General features: G+C 47.2%; 1 protein-coding gene and 1 long non-coding RNA gene across 2 annotated transcripts in view; one reads left to right on the top strand and one right to left on the bottom strand.

Moving 5' to 3' along the window:
• The window catches only part of C1QTNF1 (C1q and TNF related 1), a 76,377-nt gene extending 63,524 nt beyond the window's left edge, over positions 1–12,853 (bottom strand). Inside the window, exon 1 of the mRNA XM_069199684.1 lies at positions 12,580–12,853. The gene's annotated coding sequence lies outside the window, so the exon portion shown is untranslated. The remainder of the gene's footprint in view (positions 1–12,579) is intronic.
• A 133-nt stretch (positions 12,854–12,986) lies between these two features.
• Positions 12,987–21,993, top strand: part of LOC138245785 (uncharacterized) — a 96,700-nt gene continuing 87,693 nt past the window's right edge. The window contains exon 1 of the long non-coding RNA XR_011194169.1: positions 12,987–13,114. This is a non-coding gene — a long non-coding RNA (uncharacterized lncRNA). The remainder of the gene's footprint in view (positions 13,115–21,993) is intronic.

Genomic DNA, 21,993 nt, shown 5'->3' with positions numbered 1-21,993 from the left:
TGAGGGACGGGTGCAAAGATAAGCACAGGATTGTTTTACAAAAAGTGCAATCTACGGCTTCCTGAGTGTTTGAATTACACTGGACCGCGAAGCATTTACATGCACCTCCCTTTTTCCAAATAGGACAGCAACCATGCGTAGCACCTAGTTATGTGAATTTCATTTCACGCAATCGTAAATCATTCAAAGGCACAGTGAACGGATGTAAGCTTGCGTCTTGCGTCACGAACTGGAGATTTTTTACTCCAGCAGGAGATGGGGAGTCAGCAACTAAACTGAAATGTAGACTCAAACTAGACTCAAAGATAGACGGAGCAGGGTGTCTGCCACCTGATAGAAATGCTAATTTGTGGTGTTTATATTGCCAAGCATTTCAATGTGAAGTGCTTTTTATGGGCGAGCACGAAGTGCTCCGTCCATTCTGTAATCTCTCTTTGGGCTTGAAACCACGCCCATGCCACGTCAGTCACTTACATTGGTTCATGGGCCTGCCTTCTAAAATCCGTTTGCTTTCATTTGTGAAAGGCATGCATACCTCATGCCTTTTCCAGTGTCTAGCCCACCTACACAGCACCGGTAAAGTACTACAAATATACGATGCTCGATGTTTTCAGCCTGGAGTCCGGACTACTTTATCTGTTTATTTTCCACCCAGCGCGATCGCACTGAATTTTACATAGCGCGATTGCGCTGCGTTTTTTTTGCTTTACAATGATAATAGCTCTAACTCAAACAAATGGGAGACCCCCTTGCATTGAAAATGCTTGTTTTATTTTACTACAGCTTGGGTCCTTGTGCTCTGATCTTGCTTGCTAGTTTAGGTTTTTGTTGTATTTTAATTGCATTAATATAGGACTTCTCACCCTGTTGTGAGGAGGTAAAGAACAAGAGTGGATAACACGGAGTGCACGGGTGAAACAGAGTGGTGTATTTTCTGTGGGCCTAAATGAGAAGTGTTTTGGTGTGATGCATGAATGACCTGATGCCAGACACTATTTGGGGCCCAAGCAGGGATTTCTAGGTCTCAACCAAGGGTGTTGGGTCATTTGTCTCTGATGTCCTGGGGTTTGTCCTACTATGGCTGTGCAAACTGGGCCAAATACAACCCATGCAGTACTTTGCTCCTACTGGTAGCAATGGCAGGAGTAGTTGTAATAGTGTGAATTTAGTTGTAATAGTGTGAATTTAGGCCCAAGTGCATGTCAATGCACACAAACAAGTTAATTGGTCATGAGGTTTTTCTGTCACCACAATAAGCCCTAAAGGTATTTGGCTATCCGGTGGCAGCATGCAGCCCCTTTCTCAATTCTTGGTGGGTATATATGCCACAGTTCTGATGCAGCTTACTCTGGCTGCAGCGAGGTCACAGTTGAAGTGCAGCAGGAGAACCAGATGTGAGCGTGCCAACAGAATAGACAAAAAAAGAAACCTGGAGCCATGGTAGCACCACTAGGCTGGATCTCGTCATGGCCACACTCTGCCCAGGATATGGGTGCTAGGCTTCACAGGGCCCATCTTCAGGGAACTAGGCTCCTTGATGAAAGGAGCTTGGGTCAGGCCTCTGTTTCTTCATGCCAGGGGCAAAGAAATAAGCTTCAGTATTCGGATGAGGTGTGGCAGCAAATGTTAGCCCCAACAGTTCTCTGGGTCACAATGACAGAGGATCAGTCAAGGCGCATATTTTTTGGTCACAGTGGCACAGGAGCAGACACAGTCACAATTCTTTTGGCCACATCAGCAGAGGATCAGCTATGCTTACAATCCTCATTGTGATTCCACTGTTCCTGCCTGGACCCACAAACAGGAGAGCTTGTCAGTGGCCGACACCTGGGGCACACAGACAATCTCCTTTCTCTGGAAAACCCCACCAGCACTGGTGTCGCACTGCACCTGACTTTCCCTAGACAGTTACTCCTCCTGCAGGGTTAGCAGGCCCCCTACCTTTCTCAGCAGGTGGGCTGACTTCTAGGTGCTTCAGGGCAGATGAACAGCTTCTTACAGCAAGGTAAGACTCAGGTGACATCCCATCATAGCTGGGAAGCTGGCTTTAGGTGGACACCAGCTCTGGTTGCACAACAGTCCTGTGAGCACTCTGCAGAGCACACCCTTCTTTGGTCATAGAAAACTTGAAACCGGAACAAGTGGCTACCACTTCTATATAGTCAAAACCGACAGAAGATGTGGATCGACTGTCTGCACATTTACAAATGGCTGTGGAGGTTCTCCTTTCAAGTGTCCTTTTTTGACAACACCTTTGTGTTCCTCATAGCAGGGTAGTCTGAAGCACAAAGAAGTGTGAGTTCTCTGCAACCAGTTATCCTGAACCTCCCTGCAATGTGATCAGGGGAAAAACAAAAGGCTGGCCTCACCTAAAGGGTCCCTTTCACCTTGAACAACAGAAAATGCAGTCCCAACCTTCACCTCACCATCTACCAAGTGGTAGTGCTATAGGAAGAGTAATAAGTAGCCCCTTAAGCAAAAGACCTAATCAAATTACTTAATGACCCTACCTTCTCTCTCCAGCTTCAGGAATGTCAGCAGTACTCTGTCACTGTCTGGGAAAACAATCTCACCTCCATCTTGTCCATAAAGTTGGGCTAAGGGCATCCAAAATGGATTCAAGAGGCCTCCATTACTCTGGCACACTCATACACACATGGAATGTATCATGTGCCAGCACACACAACATGCACTTGGAATGTTTGTGCTAGGATCTGAGTTATTGCATGAAAGTGGAACTTTACACAAGTGGTCCAGTAGGCCAACAATCCAGTGACACAGATAAAACGTTCTGGTCAAAAGTACGGGTTCACAAAAACACCGGTACCACCACCCTATGCTTGGTGTGGCCCTCCAGGTGGCAGGGCAGGCCCAAGACCTCACTCATGTTAAGGGACTGGCCTGGGCCTCTGCATACTAGATTAGTGAGAGGCTACGGCCAAAGATCAACACCCCGGATAACAGAAACATACAGTAGGACACTGGGGGTGGTGGAATACGACTGTATATTATGCATGGATATTCTCGTTCAGACACCTCCTCAGTGCTCTTAAAATGTCAAGATTGAAAGGAGGAGGATATGGAAGAGATAGATTGCACACAGGTTATAATTAGCTGGCTGTTATAAATTACACTGCATGTCCTCTGTTGGGTTTATGGTGATTTCCAAATGACTATATACTACCTCAAACCACCTAATATGCTGGACACAGTATTAAGACATGAACTCTACAAATATTGTAGAGGCTAAAGATGGGAGAGGACATATGTTCGCGTGGATGGTCTGTGTTACAATCATCCCTTAAATATCCCTTGTTATTCCCAAAGAATTTATAAAAGCATACAGTGTCCATTTTGAAAATAGTTAAGGATGAAGGTGGAAACTGCAAGGTGCACTATCACAAAGACCATCCACTCGGGCCCCATGTGACCCTTTCCTTCCACATTTCTTTGCCAAAGGATTCCTACTGATCAGCAAAGTACTAGCACCCATCCCCAATACCTCTATTGACTCAGCCACATTCTTGGACACCTGGAAACATGCCACTTTCATGCCACTTTCATGCCCCTGCTCAAGAAACCATCCACTGACCCAGCCACACTCTCCAACTACAGACCAATTTCCCTCCTACCATTTCCAGTTAAGGTCTTAGAGAAACTTATCAAGAAGTGCCTCAATGACCACCTCAGCAACCAGCTTCTCAATGCCTCACAGTGTAGATTTAAGCTCAAACACAGTGCAGAAGCAGCACTCATTGCAGCCACAGATGACATCTGCATGTCCTTGACAGAAGAGACAAAGGAGCCCTCATTCTTCTGTTCCTCTTTGCAGCATCTGATACAGTCGCACACCCCATCCTCATCAGGAGCCTGCAAGAGATTGGCATCCAGGATCTGCTCGTCACTGGATCTGCTCTTTTTCAATGGATAGAACACAAGCCGTCAGCCTGACACTTTACTCATCGGAAGCCCACAAACTCATCCGCAGAGTGCCTCAAAGTTTCATTGCTCAGTTCCACCTTCTTCAATCCATACATGATCCATCTGATCAATGTCATCCACGGACACATACTCTCCCTCTTGGACAAGACCCCAACACAAGAAACAAGTTCACCGCCTGCATGACCAAAGTCACTAACTGGATTAAAGCCAACTGTCTCAAGCTCATCACTGACAAGTCAGAAGTAGCGATCTTTGTTACATTGCCATGGGTCTCCGACTAGTGACCAGCAGAACTTGTAACCACACCCAGCACCACACCAGGAACCTTGGAATCATCATCGACAACAAACTGGGCATGACATCCCAAGTCAACGCCCTTATTGTATCCTCCTTCCACACCCCGAAGAAGCTGGGGATGCTCTTCAAAAGGCTCCAAAGCAACACCAGAAAAACTGTCACTCACACCCTAGGAACCAACAAGTGAGACTACTGGAACACCCTTTATGCCAGGATCACCAAGCAACTCACCAGAAGACTACAAACCATCCAGAATTCTAAAAATCTTAGGCCGCACCTACCTACCTAAATAGTTGCATTTCTTTCCACCAGACACTTACACACCTCTGCTCCACAGGACTCCTATTCGTGTACATCCCACACATATTCCAGATCAGGAGAATGGACGTTATCTTAGCTATCTCCAGAAGCATGAAACAACCTCCCACTCCACATCAGAGCCTCCTCCTCTCTTTTTGGATTATGCAGGAAGCTGAAGACCTGGCTTTCAATTAACCAACCTACCCTAGGCAAGGCTAGGCACACATTCCTGCTCAGTGCCAGGATTCCCACACAGGTGACAGTGTGCTTTACAAATACACATGACATAACAAGGGTTCCCTGGCAGTGGAGAGGGCCAGGGCAGTGAAGATGAAGTTCCCAGTCGGGACAGAGAACAGGAGCAGGTGAGAGCTTCTGCGAGTAAGATACAGTGGGAGGGAACTTTATGCTGCACCACTGCTCTGGAATCTGCAGATAAGGCAGGGACTGTGCAGGATGCAGAGGGGCAACGCTCGGAGACTGAAAGTAAAGCTTCATGTCCTGGATCTAGGTGTATGACCTGCTAATCACTGCTTGTGTGGCAGAGGGAGCCTCAGACATGGGATCTGCAAGACTTACAAGGTGATGGAGACCTGTCAAGAGGGATGCGTGGGTCGTGCTATCAGAAGTTCTGCCCTGTTCTCCCCACACTGGGGAAGCTTAAGTGATGAGATAGCAATACAGTGGACAGAGCAGGCGTGACCTCAGAGAAATATAAACATTGCAGAGGAAGGACAGAAAAGATGAGAGTGCAACCTTTTAATACATTTGCTGTATAAATGCAAAAGAAGGGGTGGAAGACAGTACGCAAGAGACATTTCAATACATCGGGGGTATACAGGCAACACAGGAGGGAGAGCTATGATGGGAGAGAGATAGTTAAATACACAAGAGGTATGAACGGAGTACAACAGGATCTGGGGTGATATGAGAGTAGCCTTTAAGTACATTCAGTGTATAATTGGAATAGAAGAGGTAGTGGATAATGTGAGAGAGACCTCTGAACACATAAGGGGTATAAGCACTGTATGAGTGGGAGCGGCGGGTCTGGAAAATACATTTATACAGGCCGGGGTGTTGATGTAAATAAGGAAGGAGGGGAGGTCTCATAAGATATTTAAATATCTCAAGGGTGTAAATGGAGATGAATGGTTATGTGAGAATGACACATAAATATATCAAGGATAGAAATGCAGTAGAGGAGGGAGAGAAGTGAACAGCGAGAGATATTCAAGTACACAAGGGGTATGAGCAAAGAAGCTAAAGAAGGGAGAACTGAGGGAAACCTTTGCATACCTAAGAGGCATAAATGTCGTAGGGGATGAGAGTGATGGTAGGAACACAGCATTCAAATGGATCTGGGATAAATGAGAGAGACATTTAAATTCCTCAGATGCTATAAGCACCGTGGATGAGACAGGGCGGATTATTTAAACTCTTCAGTGGACATAACAGTAATATACACAGATGAGGAGATTTGAGAATCTTTTCCACATGTTGCTCCTGTCAATCTAACCTTGCCTTTTGGATTGCAGATCGACTGCATTTTAGGAAGATGGTGGCATGTCTATAACAGAGGATTTGTTTTTATGGCCACTGATTAGGACTGTCAGGGGTCTAGTCAGTCAAAAGGCAGTCCAGGGTCCCCTGAAGAGTAGCTCACGTGTTATTACTCAACTCAGAAGCACTCGTTGTATTGACTTTGAAAACATGATCTCTCGGGAACGAAATGATCGGTTGATCTTGCTGGGATTAGTACACTGGGATCTGAGACTGCAGTTTGCACATTAATATCTGAAGCAGACACAACACCCTACAGAGCAATGTCACCGCAGGTAAAATCGTTAACACGAAATGTATTCTCATACCACCAACAGATGCATTAACCGACTGAGTTACCCACTGGGGATTCAAACCAGTCACATGCCAGTTACTCCAGATCTAGTCGTAGGCACATTGGCCCAGTGCTAAGATTTCTGACTGGAATTCAAATTCGTGTTTTGTCGTTTCCACACAGATTTATGGACCAAGCAATTTACCCTCCCTCAACCACCAGTTGTTTTATTTGGATTGATTGGAATCTGTGATTTGCACGCTGTGGAAATATTGTCTGGAGCAGGAGAATGAATCCACCCCCTCACCCTAGAATGTGTCGAGTGGCTCCTGAGACTCGCAAGTCGATAGTAGTTTTGGCCTAGGAATCAAAGGGGGGACCTACAAGGGTGTGATGCCCCCAGCCCCTCGATTCCCAACCAGGGCTGCAGGAGCCTGCATGATGCTCCTGTCCAGATTATGCATTTTGATCTGCTGTTAGAACACTGGCCCAGAAACAGGCATTGCACTTTACACGCGTGAATTTCCAAACAAGCCGCCGGGGATACCACTGCCTAAAATATAGGTACACGAATTTGGGGAGTTGCGGTCCGAGGAAGTGAGTCAAATCTCTGTTGTTGGCATCACATATTGTAACAACTCTGCTCACAAAACCTCTTGGAAACTTCATGTTGTAGTTCCTGGACTACCTCGCGCACTGGGTGTGTATACTTTGGCGCTACCTGCCTCACACCTCATGGCAATAAAGTTAAATGGAAGTTCCACAGAAAGCCAATCTGCGTCCAGGAAGAGACATTTTAAGGCATGGGCAAAGTGGGCAATTGCCCAGGGCCCCACCTTCAAAGCACACCCCCTCCGCACAGCCCCCACCCTCCTGTGGAAGTGGATTTTCTCTAGAATTCACGTCTCTGTATTTTTTATATTAACCTTTATAGTATCATTTAATGCTGTTAAGCAACATAAGGCTTGAATTAGAAACAAGGGGGAAAATGCAGTTGTTCCAACCAGGGCCCCGCAAAATAGTTCTTGCCGAGGACCCACAAAATCCTTACAGCGACACTGCATACAGCTGGTATCGGAGCCAGTTGGCACCTGGAGGGTTTGTTTGCCATAGGCTGTTCGACTTCTGTTGTCTTGGAATGGATACAAAGCTGTCAGTGAAAGAAGAGAGGGTGGGGAGGGCGTCAGCTATTGCAGACATCACGGGGACAAGAGATGCTTAACAGCTTTGTTCTGCCGGACAGGTGATTTCGAGCCTCCCTGTAATAAGGGTATGTGTTTGTGTGTATATTTGTGTGGTAGGGAGTGGTGTAAAACCCCGGGGGGGGGGGGGAATGGGGGGCCAAAAACCTAAACTAAGCCGGTGAATTTCCATCATCAGGGTGAGCCCTTCACAGTCATGGGCAGGGGAAGGGGCTCCAAAGCCGGTCAATAGTCAATGCTAGTCATCGATGGTAAAGAACACTGGTGCCCACAGGCTCCTGGTGGTGAAGAGCACTGGTGCCCTCTGACTGTGGGTGGTAAAGAGCACTGGTGACCTCTGGCTCTCTGTGGTAAAGAGCACTAGTGCCATCTGGCTCCGGTGGTAAAGAGCACTGGTCCACGCAGGCTCCTGGTGGTGAAGAGCACTGGTGCCCTTGGGCTCTTGGGGATAAAGAGCTCTAATGCCTTATAGCTCTTGGTAGAAAAGAGCACTGGTGCCCTTTGACTGTCGGTGGTAACGAGCATTGCTGCCCTCTGGCTCTTGGCCTCAAAGATCACTGGTGCCCTCTGGCTCTTCGTGGTGAAGAGAATTGGTGCCATCTACTTCCCGGTGGTGAAGCCCACTAGCGCCCTCTGGCTCTTGGTGGTGAAAAGCACTGGTGCCCTCTGACTCCTGGTGGTAAAGAGCACTGATGCCCTCTGGTCTTGGTGGTAAAGAGTATCGATGCCCTCTGGCTCTTGGTAGTAAAGAGCAATGGTGCCCTACGTCTCTGGGTGACAAAGAGCACTATGCCCTCTTACTCTACGTGGTAAAGAGCACTGGTGCCCTTTGCTTCCGGTGGTGAAGAACACTGGTGCCCTCTGGCTCCTGGTGGTGAAAAGCACTGGTGCCCTCTGCCTCTTGGTGGTAAAGAGCACTGGTTCCCTGAGGCTCTGGCTGATAAACAACAATGTTCCCTCTGGCTCTCCGTAGTAAAAAGCACTAGTGCCCTCTGGCTCCTGGTGGTAAAGAGCACTGATGCCCTCTGGCTGCAGGTGGCGAAGAGCACTAGTGTCCTCTGGTTCCTGGTGGTGAAGAGAATTGGGACCCTCTGGCGCTTGGTGGTAGAGAGCACTGGTGCCCTATTGGCTTTCAGTGATAAACAGCACCAGTATTATCTTGCTTCTGGTGGTAAAGAGCTTGGGGCTTTCAGGCTCTTGGTGGTAAAGAGCACTAGTGCCTTCTGGCTCCCAGCGGTAAAAAGCACTTGTGCCCTCTGACTCCTGGGGTTAAAGCGCACTGGTGCCCTCTGGCTCTTGGTGGTAAAGAGCACTGATGCCCTCTGGCTCTTGATGGTAAAGAGCACTGGTGCCCGCAGGCTCCTGGTGGTGAAGAGGACTGGTACCCTCTGGCTCTCAGTTCTAAAGAGCTCTGGTGCCCCCTTGCTTTTGGTAGTAAAGAGCACTGGTGTCCTCTGGCTCTTTGTGGTAAAGAGTGCTGGTATCCTCTGGCTCCCAGTGGTAAAGAGCACTAGTGCCCTCTGGCTTCCGGTGGTAAATAACACTGATGCCCTCTGACTGTCCTTGGTAAAGAGAACTGGTGCCCTCTGGTTCTTGGTGGTAAAGAACACTGGTGCCCTCTGGCTGATGATGGTAAAGAGCACCATGCCCTCTAGCTCTCTGTGGTAAACAGCACTGGTGCCCTCTGGCTCCTGGAGGTAAAGAGCACTGATACCCTCTGGCTCCTGGTGTTAAAGAGCACTGGTGCCCTCTGGGTCTTGATGTTAAAGAGCACTGGTGCTCTCTGGCTCTTGGTGGTAAAGAGCACTGGTGCCTTCTGCCTCTTGGTGAAGAGAGCACTTGCATTCTCTGGCTCTTGGTGGTAAAGAGTACTGATTTCCTCTGGTACTTGGTCGTAAACAGCACTAGTGCCCTCTTGCTCCTGGTGGTAAAGAGCACTGGTGCCCTCTGGCTCTTGGTGATAAAGAGCAATGGTGTCCTCTGACTGTCAGTGGTAAAGAGCACTGAGGCCCTCTGACTGTTGGTGGCAAAGAGAACTGATGCCCTCTGGCTCTTTATGGTAAAGAGCTCTGTTGCCTTCTGGCTTCCAATAGTAAAGAGCACTGCTGCCGTCTGGCTCTTGGTGGTAAAGAGCACTGCTGCCCTCTGGCTCTGGGTGGTAAAGAGCACTGCTGCCATCAGGTTGCTGGTGGTACGGAGCACTGATGCCCTCTGGCTCTTGGTGGTAAAGAGCAATTATGCCCTCTGGCTCTTGGTGGTAAAGAGCAACTGGTGCCCTCTGGCTCTTGGTGGTAGAGAGCACTGATGCCCTCTGGCTCTGGGTGGTAAAGAGCACTGATGCCCTCAGGTTGCTGGTGGTAAGGAGCACGGATGCCCTCTGGCTCTTGGTGGTAAAGAGCAATTATGCCCTCTGGCTCCCAGTGGTGAAGAGCACTGGTGCCCTCTGGCTCCTGGTGTTAAACAGCACTGATACTCTCTGGCTCCCGGTAGTGAAAAGCACCGGTACCCAAAGGTTCCTGTTGGTGAAGAGCACTGATGCCCTCTGGCTCTGTGTGGTAAAAAGCACTGCTGCCCGCAGGGTCTTGGTGGTGAAGAGCACTGGTACCCTCTGGCTCTCCGTGGTAAAGAGCTCTGGTGCCTTCTGGCTCTCTGTAGTAAAGAGCAATGGTGCCGTCTGACGGTTGGTGGTAAAGAGGACTGGTGCCCTCTGGCTCCTGGTGGTAAAAAGCGCTGGTTCCCTCTGGCTCGCTCTTGGCCTTGAAGAGCACTGGTTCCCTCTGGCTCGCTCTTGGTCTTGAAGAGCACTGGTGCCCTTTGGCTCTTGATGGTCAAGAGAACTGGTGCCCTCTTGCTCCTGGTGGTAAAGAGTACTCGTGCCCTCTGGTTCCCAGTGGTAAAGAGCAATGGTGCCCTCTGGCTATTGGTGGTAAAGAGTGTTGGTGCCCTCTGGCTCTAGGTGGCAAAGAGCATTGTGCTCTGTGTGGTAAAGGGCACTAGTGCCCTCTGGCTCCTGGTGGTAAAGAGCACTATTGCCCTCCGGCTCTTGGTGGTAAAGAGCACTGATGCCATCTGGCTGATGATGGTAAAGAGCACTGGTGCCATTTGGCTCTTGGTGGTAAGGAGCACTGATTTCCTCTGGCTGTTGGTGGTATACAGCACTGATGCCCTCTGACTCCCTGGTGGTGTAGAGCTCTGGTGCCCTCTGGCTGCTGGAGGTAAAGAGCACTGGTGCCCTCTGGTTCTTGGTGGTAAAGAGCACTAGTGCTCTCTGGCTACCGGTTGTTAGGAGCACTGTTGCCTTCTGGTTCTTGCTGATAAAGAGCACTCGATGTCGAGAGCACTGGTACTCCCTAGCTTTTGGTGGTAAGGAACACTCGTGCCCTCTTTGGCTCTCAGTGATGAAGAACACTAGTGACCGCTGGCTCCTTGTGGTGAAGAGAACTAGTGCCCTCTGGCTCCCAGTGGTGAAGAGCACTGGAGCCCTCTGGCTCTTGGTGGTAAAAAGCACTGGTGCCCGCAAGCTCCTGGTGGTGAAGAGCACTGGTGCCCTCTGGTCTTTTGGTGGTGGAGTGATTAACACATGTCTCCTCCTGATCCTTACTACAAGAACGAGTGGTTACGGGGTTTCCAGTGGTGAAGATCACCATAACCCTCAGGTTCTCTGCCTTTTTTTATCCATTTGTGGTGGTTGGGGAACTAGTCTACTCTATCCCACTCTCCCCTCTGCCCATGGTACATGGAGGACAATGGCTCCTTGGGCTCCTGGCTGTATGAAGCAATGGTCTCTTCGGGTCCCTCTGGAGCCACTGAAGAAAAAGAGAACCAGAAGGGTCCCTATGGATTTGAGGTCCTTCTGACAGTTGTTGGTGGGGACTCTGGGTCCTTTCAGGTTTGTAAGTCCATACTGTGTCCTATTGGTGCTGGGCACTAGTGCATGGTTGAGTAGCGATGGTATATGGCTCCTTGTACAGTGGGGTGTCTTAGGCAGGCAACCCCCCGCCCAACTCCCCTCTCCTACCCCCCGCACCCTCCAAAAAAAAGTCCTCCTCCCACCCCGGGGTCCTACGCACGTCAGTCACTAAGAAAAGCACAGAAATACATCTTTCGACTGGAGAGAGAGGAATAGAACGTTAGGGAACAGAGAAGACCAGATTAGCATGTCCGTATGCACGGCAGGAGAGAGCATGGAGGAAGAGAATATAAACACACACCACCCGCGGCAGTGCCACATGTGAGGTGATGGGAGACGGAGGGGAGGAGGAAAGTGGCGGTGCAGCATATCAAGAGGGATAGACAGTGAAGAGGTGGTTCGAATAAAATTGTATTTGGGGAAGTGAGCAGGGTAAAATTAAAAGAGAGACTGAGGCAATATGAATACAGAGGGAAGAAGAAAGGGGAGAAATGGTTGTGTCGAGAGCCGAAGGTGTCTGAAAGGAAGACAAGGTGGATGGATGTGATACGAAAGCATCGGATAGAAAGTAGGAATGGATTTAATTGAAAGCGGTGCTAAAGCGAAATGTGAGAGAGGTCGAAACGATAGGGAAGGACAGGGGAGATGAGAAGGCCGGAGGTGCGGAAAGGGTGACTAGGGAGCGGTGAGGTAAAAGAAGCGAGAACGGCTCAATAGAGGGTGGATAGAAGTAGAGAGGCAAGAGAGAGAGCGAAGTTAATAAAAGCTGAAGGTTAACACACATAACGTAAAAATAGAGGGCGGCGAGGGTGTGAAGGAGACGGAATATGAGAGGAGAAATAATAAAATGGGAGGGACGAATAGAAGATAGGACAGAGAGTGTGGGAAAGTAGAAGAGGGGCGGACAGAACAAACTGATGAGGTAGGAGAAGAGGAGCGGAAAGAAGAGGATAGGCGAAGAGAAGAGAGTGCAGTGAACTGAAGAGGCGGAGTGGGATGAAAAAGAGTAGATAAGGGGACAGAAGAGACGAGGGGAGAAGAGAAGTAAGAGAGAGGGAGCGAAGGAGAGAATCTCCAGAGATGCTTTAACTCACCCTCCCGGTCCCTGTCCCGGCTTGAATTGCAGCGGAAACGCCTTCAGGGAAAGAAAAGCAGGGTTTGGAAAACAGAGTGAACAACAAACCCTACTGCAGCCAGCTGTGCGGGCAGCTGCAGGATCCTGTCAGGAGCTGCGGTTAGATGTCTGCAGACAGCTGAGATTAGGGAGCTCCACCCTGAGGCAGACCCCTCCCTCCTCCCGGAGACCCGCGGTTCTGCTCCTCTGAGGAGAGATATGAAAACGAACGACACGCCGTGAAGAACTTCTCCCTCACAACCCCTCGGCTGCTGGCACCCATCCCTCCTTCCTCCTGCTCCCGCCTCCGCCGCATCCACATGCAGCAGGAAGCTGCAAGGAACAGCCTTCCCCAGGCGGGAGCGAAGACCCAGCTCTGGGTGTCGAGCCCTTCTTGGGTCGGACTGCTGTGCAGGACCATCATGTAGGAAGTTACAGAACAGACAGGGGTGCAGCCTTGGCGCAAAAGCAAAAGGAGTGCCGGGGACTTAGTATGGTCCCTTGCATTACAACAGGTAGGGAAACCGGTGTTTGACGCTGGCACTGACCTGCCGTGACTTCATCTACTACGTCATTGCCGCGTGGCCGCACAGACAAAGCTGGAGACTGAGCAGAGCGCGTGGCGCTGCAGCAGACAGACGATACGAGCCCGGTGCTCCTTATCTACAATCAGTATTTTGGTATCGGAGATCCAGATAGTACAAGTCGTACTTGTACAAGTACATTTTAGCATGCGCCTCCCTGCTGTTCCCTTCCTCCCCAGGGGGCTGTCCAGGTGTGCCGGTGCGCTTCACTTAGCGCTGGGATGCACTATGCGCAGAATGTGTGCCCTGAGTAGATTCATTCATCCTCTGCAAGGAAACGTGTGTTTGGCCTTGTGGTCACAGGTTGGGTACCCGTCGGGTTTACTCGGTCTTTCATCCTTCTAAGGGCAATACAATGAGTATCATTGACCTGGCTAAACAATACACATCCGGTATTCAGCGCCAAGGGTGAGCGGCACCTACAGAAACACAAGAAAGTTCAATGGCTGCCCGAGCCTGTTGCACACATCTCTGTGTAAAATGGAGGACAGCGGTGCGAAACAACCTGTTGTTCACCCTTTTAAGGCCAATAACAGACGTGCCCTTCTATTGAGTAACGTTTATATACTGGATAGACTGGTCTGATGTTTGATAGAATGCCCTAGTCCCACCAGCATTTGAGAAGCGCTTCCCAGACATTACTGACTATTCACACAGCAATTTCGGAAACACAAGACTGATATGGGACTGACCTTGCCTCAGTCCTGCCTGTTTCCAGCTGTGCTGATGTGGGCGCCCTGCTACAAATGATGTAAATAAACGAGGTTAGCTTGACTTGTTATGTTCTGATTATGTATCAGGATTTGTAAAGAGTAACATCACCTGAGGGGTATCCAGGCGCTGGAGCAGGTATGAAGGTCGTCTGCAGGGTTTTAGTTGAAGGGCCAGGTCTTCAGCTTCTTGCAAAATTACAAGAAGCGCGGAGGAGGCCCCTAAGTATAGAGGGAGGTTGTTCCATGTTTTGGGTACGAGGTATGAGAAAGCTTGTGTAAGATGTGTGTGCTCATTTCTAGAGGACAACCAGTTCCTCGATCAACACCAAGCTGGCTTTTGTCTCGCTCATTCCACTGAAGCAGTCATTCTTTTGGTTGTGGATGACATGAGGGTAGAGGCAGATAGGGGCAACCCTCAGGCACTTGTACTTCTGGATCTCTCAGCGGCTTTCGACAAAGTTGATCATGAACTTTTGATCAACTGTATCAGAACCGCTGGTCTGCAGGATTCAGTGCTAGACTGGATGTCAAACTTTCTGAAAAACCGCTGCCAATCAGTCCGTCTACCCCTTTTCAGCTCCCCCAAGGTCCAACTTTCCTGTGGCGTGCTGCAGGGATCTTCTGTGTCCCCTCAATTCTTCATTCTTTATATTCACTCTCTCGTTCATGCCTCAGTAAAGATTATAGTCAAGATCTACAATTATGCAGATGATATGGAATTGCTCTTTGTGATTGACAACTCGCTAGAATCTAAAACTGCCTTTCAAAATACATTATAGTTCATCCGCGATCGGATGAAAAGCAATCAGCTGAAATTAAATTTATACAAAATGGAAATTGTCATCACTAGTACCTACATTATGTTGTGGAATCCCAGCTTCTGGCCTGCAGTGATGGGTACCCCTCCCCTGCTGAAAACCACAGCGAAGAGCCTCGGGGTCCTCATTGATGATAAATCGTCCATGAAGCCCCAAGTTGGGATTGTTATTTCCTCTAGCTCCCTACAATTGCGTAAAATCAGAAAAATAGGCAAATTCCTGACTCCTAAAGCCCTTATTCAGGTGCTCATTGTGTTAGTGATTTCTATATTAGAGTACGCAAATTCCCTTTATCTGGGCCTCCCTGAGGGCCTCAACCGCAGACTACAATTGGTTCAAACCCAGGCGGCTAGGCTGATTCTGCATTAACCCAGGTGAGGCCTTATCACCCCTTTGCTGAGGGAAATGCATTGGCTACCAGTGAAACAGCGCATGGTATTTAAGACTGGTTGCCTCATTTTTAAAGTCCTATATGGTAACAGTCCTGCATTAATTTCGGCCGACTTAAATAAATACTCACCAAGCCACAAGTTAAGATCTTCTCACTAAAACCTTCTTGCCATTCCACACTTAAAAAAACAGAGACTTGGTGGTACCAGGTTTTCCGATTCGGCCCGAAAGGTAATTCCTTGCCACTAGAAATAAGTTTGCCCCCTGTTACACCAGATTCAGACAGCTCCTGAAAGCATGGCTGTTTAAACGGGCATATGACTAGGTTGAAGACGTTGTACTGGCGGGCGCTGTTCTTCCAGCACCAAGAGACCTTCTAGTGGATTTGTGCTCTTACAAATATCATTAACATAACATTACCAGAACAAAGCTAGGCTTCTGTTCTGCTTTTGTGGATGTGGGGTGCATGTGCGAGACAGAGCGTAGGTGTCTGGTGGGCTGGTGGAGGTGGAGATGGCACTTGAGATAGGCTGGTCCAATGTTGTCCAATGTGAGGAGTTTGAATCGGCAATGTTTGTGTATCAGCAGGCAGTGGAGATTTCTGAGGTGAGGCGTGATTTGGGTGTGCTGAGGGAAGTATGACAGGAACGTTCTGGATGGTCTAAAGTTGTTAGGGGCGGTGGTTGGTGATTCCGGCATAGAGTGCGTTGCTGTAGTCAAGTCTGCTGGTGATTAGGGCTTGAATGGCAGTACGTCTGGTGCTCTTGGGAATCTATCTGAGGATTTCTTTTGAGGATGCTTAGCTTAGCATGTGGAAGCAGGAGGAGCTAACTGCGTTTACCTGTATGGCCATCTTAAGTTTGTCATCTAATATGATCCCTAGGTTACGTGGGTGGTTGGTGGGTGATGGAGTTAGATTGAGCTCTCATGGCCACCAGGAGGAGTCCCAGGGGGAGATCTTGTTTCTGACGATCAGAACTTTTGTCTTCTCCCTGTTGAGTTTCAGGCAGTTGGTTCTCATCCATCCTGCTACATGGATCATGCCTTTAGTGAAGCTCGATTGGGTTGTGGGGCACTTGTCTGACAATTAGAAGATGAGCTGAGTGTCATCGGCATAGGAGATCATGGAGATGCCATGGGATCTGATGACGTCAGTAAGTGGTATCATGTAAATGTTGAACAGGGTGGTGCTGAGGGATGAATCTTGAGGGTCTCCGCAGATCAGGTCCTTCGGCTCCCATCTGTAGGGGGGACTCTCAGTCAATGTGTTCTCCTTGCAAGTAAGGAGCATATCCATTCCAGTGCTGGGCCTTGGATGCCTGTATTGTGTAATCTTTTGTTGAAGCTGGAGTGTGACACGTTGTTGAATGCTGAAGAGAGGTCCAGCAGTATGAGGGTTACCATTTCTTCTCGGTCTAGATGAGTACTGATTTCATCTGTGGCAGCAATAAGTGCTATCTCCATACTGTGATTGCTGTGAAAATCAGATTGGGAGTGGTCAAGGAGATTGTGGAGTTCCAGGTGGTTGGTGAGTTCCTGGTTCATTGCTTTCTCTATCACCTTTGCTGAGTAAAGTAGTTGGGAGATAGGTCGAAGTTGCTTAGTTCATTGAGGTCAGCCAATGGGTATTTAAGTTTAAGGAGGGCTGTGGCTACAGCATGCGTCCACTTCTTTTGGTACGTTGCAGGCTTGATGAAGGAGTTGGTGATGTAGGTGCGGAATTTGCTGATCATAGGTCCTCCTAGGTGGTAGACATTGTGTGCACATGGGTCAGTGGGGGCCCAAGGGTGAACGGTCTTAATGACTGAGGTGGTGTCTTCCTTGGTGAATGGTCTCCAGTTGGTTAGGTGTCTGTCCGAGTGGTAGATGTGCAGTTTGCTGATGATGTCCCTATGGTTTGGTTGCTTTTTGAAGTTATTGTAGTATAGAGGCCAAGTATCCCAAGTCCATTTGTTTTTTTTTTTATTTGTTTTTTTCCTCAGTACAAAATAGGATACATTGTCACTTTCAGAGAATAAAACGAAAAGAAATAGAAAGAAAAAAAGAATCAATCAGACTTATCCAAAAAATAATTTCCCCAAATTAGAGAGAAGTTTTTGACATTGCCTATTCTCCTAGCATATCTCATCTCCTGAAGTCTGACTTGAGTCATTTTATTGTACCATCCTTGACTAGTAGGAGACACTTCAGACCGCCAGTTTCTCAGCAACAGTGACCTAGCCACCACCGTGGCTATAAATACGAGCTTCTCCAGCCGAGGGGAGAGTCTTGCCTCGGGCTCATAGCCCAGACTAAGCAGGCGAACACTCGGAGATATGGGAACCAAAACAATGGATGTTAACGTTGCAAAGACCTCTTCCCAATATCTCTGTATACATTTACATGTCGCTATCGTATGTATCCAGCGAGCTGCCCCTGTTTCCTTGCACCGAAAACACGTATTTGGGTGGCAGATCCCCATACGGGATAGGGCTTGCGGGGTTCGATATAGCAGCCATTTGCTAAAAAATATCATTCTATGCCAATTAGCCCCTCGTAGTGCAGAGAAATTTAGGCGGTTGATAGTCTCCCAGTATTCACTTGAGAGCATCATGCCCTCCTGACTAACCCATTTCTTCTGAGCTCTTATCCACAAATCCACTTTAAACCTTTCTGCCAAGAGCCTTCTCCATGCCCCTGCATTCCTTGCCCGCGAAGGAGTAACTAATTCTGATACCAGTGACTGGGTATTAATGATAGAATTAATATCTAAGTCTTTAAAAACCCTCATCAATATGTTGTAGGATCTGACCAGCAAAAGATCATTGACTGTAGTCATGATTTTCCATGGGGCTTCCCAGTTACCCTCAACCCAGAAGTCTCCAATTTTACTATATCCAGCGCGCTCCCACTTTTTCACCGTGATTTCGTTAAGCTGTGTCCCTGAACCTAGTGAAATCTGTGAGAGTGGGGTGTGAAAATGTACAGAGGGGATTGAATATTTTCTAGCGAAATCCACTCTTCTCTTAAAAAACCATTTAAGAATTTTATAACGCACTTTTTTAGGCGATTTGGTCAAAAGGGCTGGGTTCCGAATGTTATGCTCTTGGCATATTAGTACCCGAAAATCAATAAAAAACTTGGAGCCCACGGAGGATTCTAACTTAAAGCTGGCATAATAGTGTGCAAAGAAAGCATAATAATAATCTTTGAAATTGGGTAAGGCCAGTCCCCCCTTCTCCTTATCGGCATACAGTATGCTCAAAGCGGCTCAGGCTTTTCTGTTCTGCCAGATAAAGGAGCGAAATAGGGATTCCAGTTTTTAAAAAAAGAGTTGTGTTAAGACACATGGAATGGCTGCAAACAGGAAATTAAAAAGTGGTAGGATTGACATTTTAATTAAAGCAATGCGGCCTAATATCGAGAGAGGAAGAGGCCTCCAACGGGTAAGTAAAGCCTGAGTTTTCTGAAGTAGAGGAGCGAAGTTCAGTTCATAAAGATCACTTATATTGGCCGAATAGATCACCCCCAAATATCTCTTTGGGTTAAGGTTTACGCATCCTCTTAATTCAGGAAGAAGACAATTAGAAGTAGTGCCACAAAGAATGATGTCGGTCTTGGTCCTATTAATCTTATAGCCACCAATTTGCTGAAATTCTTTAAATATATTAAAGGCCGCTTCCTGAGAGGAGTATTTTGTGTCCAAAAACAAAATAATATCATCTGCATAAAGTTTAATTTTCCCCATTGATTTTAGCGGTGCCTGAACCTGAGTGTTCTGTCTGATTTTGATAGCAAGCGGTTCAATAAAAAGGGCAAACAAAATAGGGGATAGCGGACACCCTTGTCTAGTGCCTCGTTGTATTTGAAGCTGTCCCACAGACCTTGAGTTTATAACAATATTAGCCTCAGCATTTGAGTACAATCTTTGAATTAGAGAGATCACTTGAGTGGGAACCTTGTAGCTGGATAAAATTAAATAAAGCGTGTCCCAGACCACCAAATCAAAAGCTTTCTCTGCATCCAGGAGAAGAATAATGGTGGGGATTTTATTAGTTGTAGAATAATTAAGAGCTTCTGCTAAATAGTGAGTGTTTGTAGCCAGTTGTCGACCAGCCACAAAACCATTTTGATCGGGATGCACCAGTTTATTAATTACCCTATTAAGCCTATTAGCCAATAGTTTTGTCATAATTTTGTAATCAGTGTTTAACAATGAGATTGGACGATACGCATTTGGATCCTCCCTATCTTTATTTTTCTTAGGGAAGCTGACCACATTCCCTGTGTGCCAAGTTCTAGGTATTTCCTCGCCTTGTAGTATACCATTTAAAAGAGCTAAGAAATCCTCAACGAATACATTTATGAAGGTCTTATAGAACTCGGCCGGAAAGCCATCCGGGCCACAGGTTTTCCCTGTGGGAAGATCCTTGACTACATCTAGGAGTTCCAGCTTTGTAAATGGTTGAGACAATCCCCTACGATCCTCCTCTGAGAGAGAGGGGATGTTAAGGCCCGACAGGAATATCTCGGTGGTCCTGGAATCTATAACTGAAACATCACTATAGATTTGTTTATAGTGCTCCAGCATGATTTGATCAAGGTCCCAAGGCTCAGTGCACCTGGCCCCAGTAATCGGGCATCTTAAAGCGTGTATAACATTGCCAGCGATACGATCTCTAGCTTGCCATGCCAAGAATTTTCCCGTAAAATTGCTTTCTTCATAACTTTTCTGTTTATAAGATCCATATTCTATATCAGCTTTTTTTAAAAAAAAATCCTGCTAACGCTTTCTTGGCGGCTTCGAACGCCTTTCTATTAATATCTGAGGGGGCCCTCAGGTAAGAGGTTAAACACTTGTGAACTACATCTTCCAATGCCGAAGTTTGTTGTTTCAGAGCCCGTCTATCAGCTACCTCTTTAACGATCACCCAGCCCCTAAAGTAGGCCTTGAATGCCTCCCAGACTATTGATGGGGTTGACGACCCCTGATTGCATTGAAAAAATTCCCTTATTTCAACTTGTGAAGTTTGTATCCACCTTTCTTCCGTCAGAAGGCGGCAATTGAAAATCCACCTTTTAATCTGCGTTGGTTTAATTGTAGAGTGGAATGAAATTTCCAACAGTAGAAGGGCATGATCTGAAAGACCAGAATGCAGGACATATTGAGATTGATAGCACAGAGTTTCAGAGATAAAAAAAAAATCTATACGCGAGGAGCTTTTAAATCGAGAGGAAATACAGGTATATTCCCTTATGTTGGGGGTGTTTATCCTCCAAGGATCACATAATGCCAGCACCTTAACATAATCTCTAAAGATCTTGGCTATTTTAGGTTTATACTGTCTCTTACCTTTTACGGTAGAGTCTAGAGCTGGGTCCTGAAGAAAGTTGAAATCCCCCCCAATAATAATTTTCCCCGTCAACTGGAGAAGGGAGTGAAACAAGTTTATAAATGGGGCCGGATCATCCGTCAGAGGAGCATAAAAGCTAACAAAAATGAATCCCTCCATTGCAATAGTACACTGAACCCAGCACCAACGTCCTTCAGGGTCAGAGAGAAAATCCAGCGGTTGTGCATTCAGGGTTTTGGCTAAAAAAACTGCCACCCCTCTATGAGCCGCTGAGGCTGCTGCAAGAACTTTAAAATCAGCAATTTTTTTAAACATTTGAAAGCCTGAAACTTTATGAAATGGAATATGGGTTTCTTGAAGAAATATAACTGAGGGGTTCAGATCAACAACCCTTTTTTCAATAGCAGACCTCTTCCTATGATTGTTTAATCCATTAATATTCCAGGATATGAGTCTCAATGGCAAAAATGATTGTGTCATTTAATTAAATTTTGGGCTAGTGTACCTATAGCCTCACTAAATCGGGGGAGAAAACTCCTAATCAATCGTGACGATCCTTTACCTTGACTAAAACAAATCTTAATACCCATGCCCCCTCTTACCCTCCCTCCTTTTAGTTGCCCACACCTGGAGCCCTCCCGCCTGGACGAGCCGGGGCCACATCCCTCCCCCACCCTTTGTCCCACTTTTATCCTAACAAGGTGCCTTGTCATAGCACCCTGGGCTAGAGGCTAGAGAGAGAAATTTTAGAATAATCTGTCTATACACTGCAGCAAAAACAAAAACAATAAAAAAAAAATTAAAAAACCCAGAAACCCAAACCTAAATAAAAAAAAATAAAAAAAAGGAGTGGGTAAAAACAAACCCAAAAGAAAGGCCCCTGCTATAAGACTGACATCTCTAGTACTCAATAGACCCTTATAGTCTATCTTGCGCTCTTGCCCCACCCCCCCTTTCCTGTGCCGACTGTTCGGAGTTTTGAATTACATGCAACAAGTATTTAGCAGCATCCACCGTATGAATAAAGTTTGAATGGCCCTTAAAAAACACTTTAAGTTTTGATTGTTGCACGAGGCCTGCCTGCGCCCCTCCTTTTTGGAAGGCTGGAATCATATCTTTTAACTCTCTCCTTCGATGTGCTGCCGCCACTGACATATCCGAGAAAATCTTGAATGAATAATCCCCGGGAATCTGAAAAGTTTTAGTTCTAATTGCTTTCTGGAAAATCTGCTCCTTAATTTAATACAAAAGTCCCCAAAGTTCACCAATAGAGTTCGAGGATACTTAGAGTTGGATGATTGGACCGCAGGGACCCGATGGGCTCTCATAATTGTTAGGTCTGGATACTTATCCTCTGACCCTGCTTAAACATGACTTTTTATGAGATCTGACACCAGCTCCATGACCGTCTGACCGTTTTCGGGGCCTTCAGGGATTCCCGTAAAACGCAATTTGGATCTACGTGATCGATTCTTAGCGTCATACAGACGAATTTGTAAATCTAGCAGGTCAGCTTGGCATTTTGCCAAAGAGGGTTCTACCGTCAGCCGAGTATC

Source organism: Pleurodeles waltl, chromosome 7 (assembly GCF_031143425.1).
Source record: "Pleurodeles waltl isolate 20211129_DDA chromosome 7, aPleWal1.hap1.20221129, whole genome shotgun sequence".
Taxonomy (NCBI): Eukaryota; Metazoa; Chordata; class Amphibia; order Caudata; family Salamandridae; genus Pleurodeles; species Pleurodeles waltl.
The sequence above is the reverse complement of the archived record's forward strand: the minus strand, read 5'-3'. Positions and strand labels throughout refer to the sequence as shown.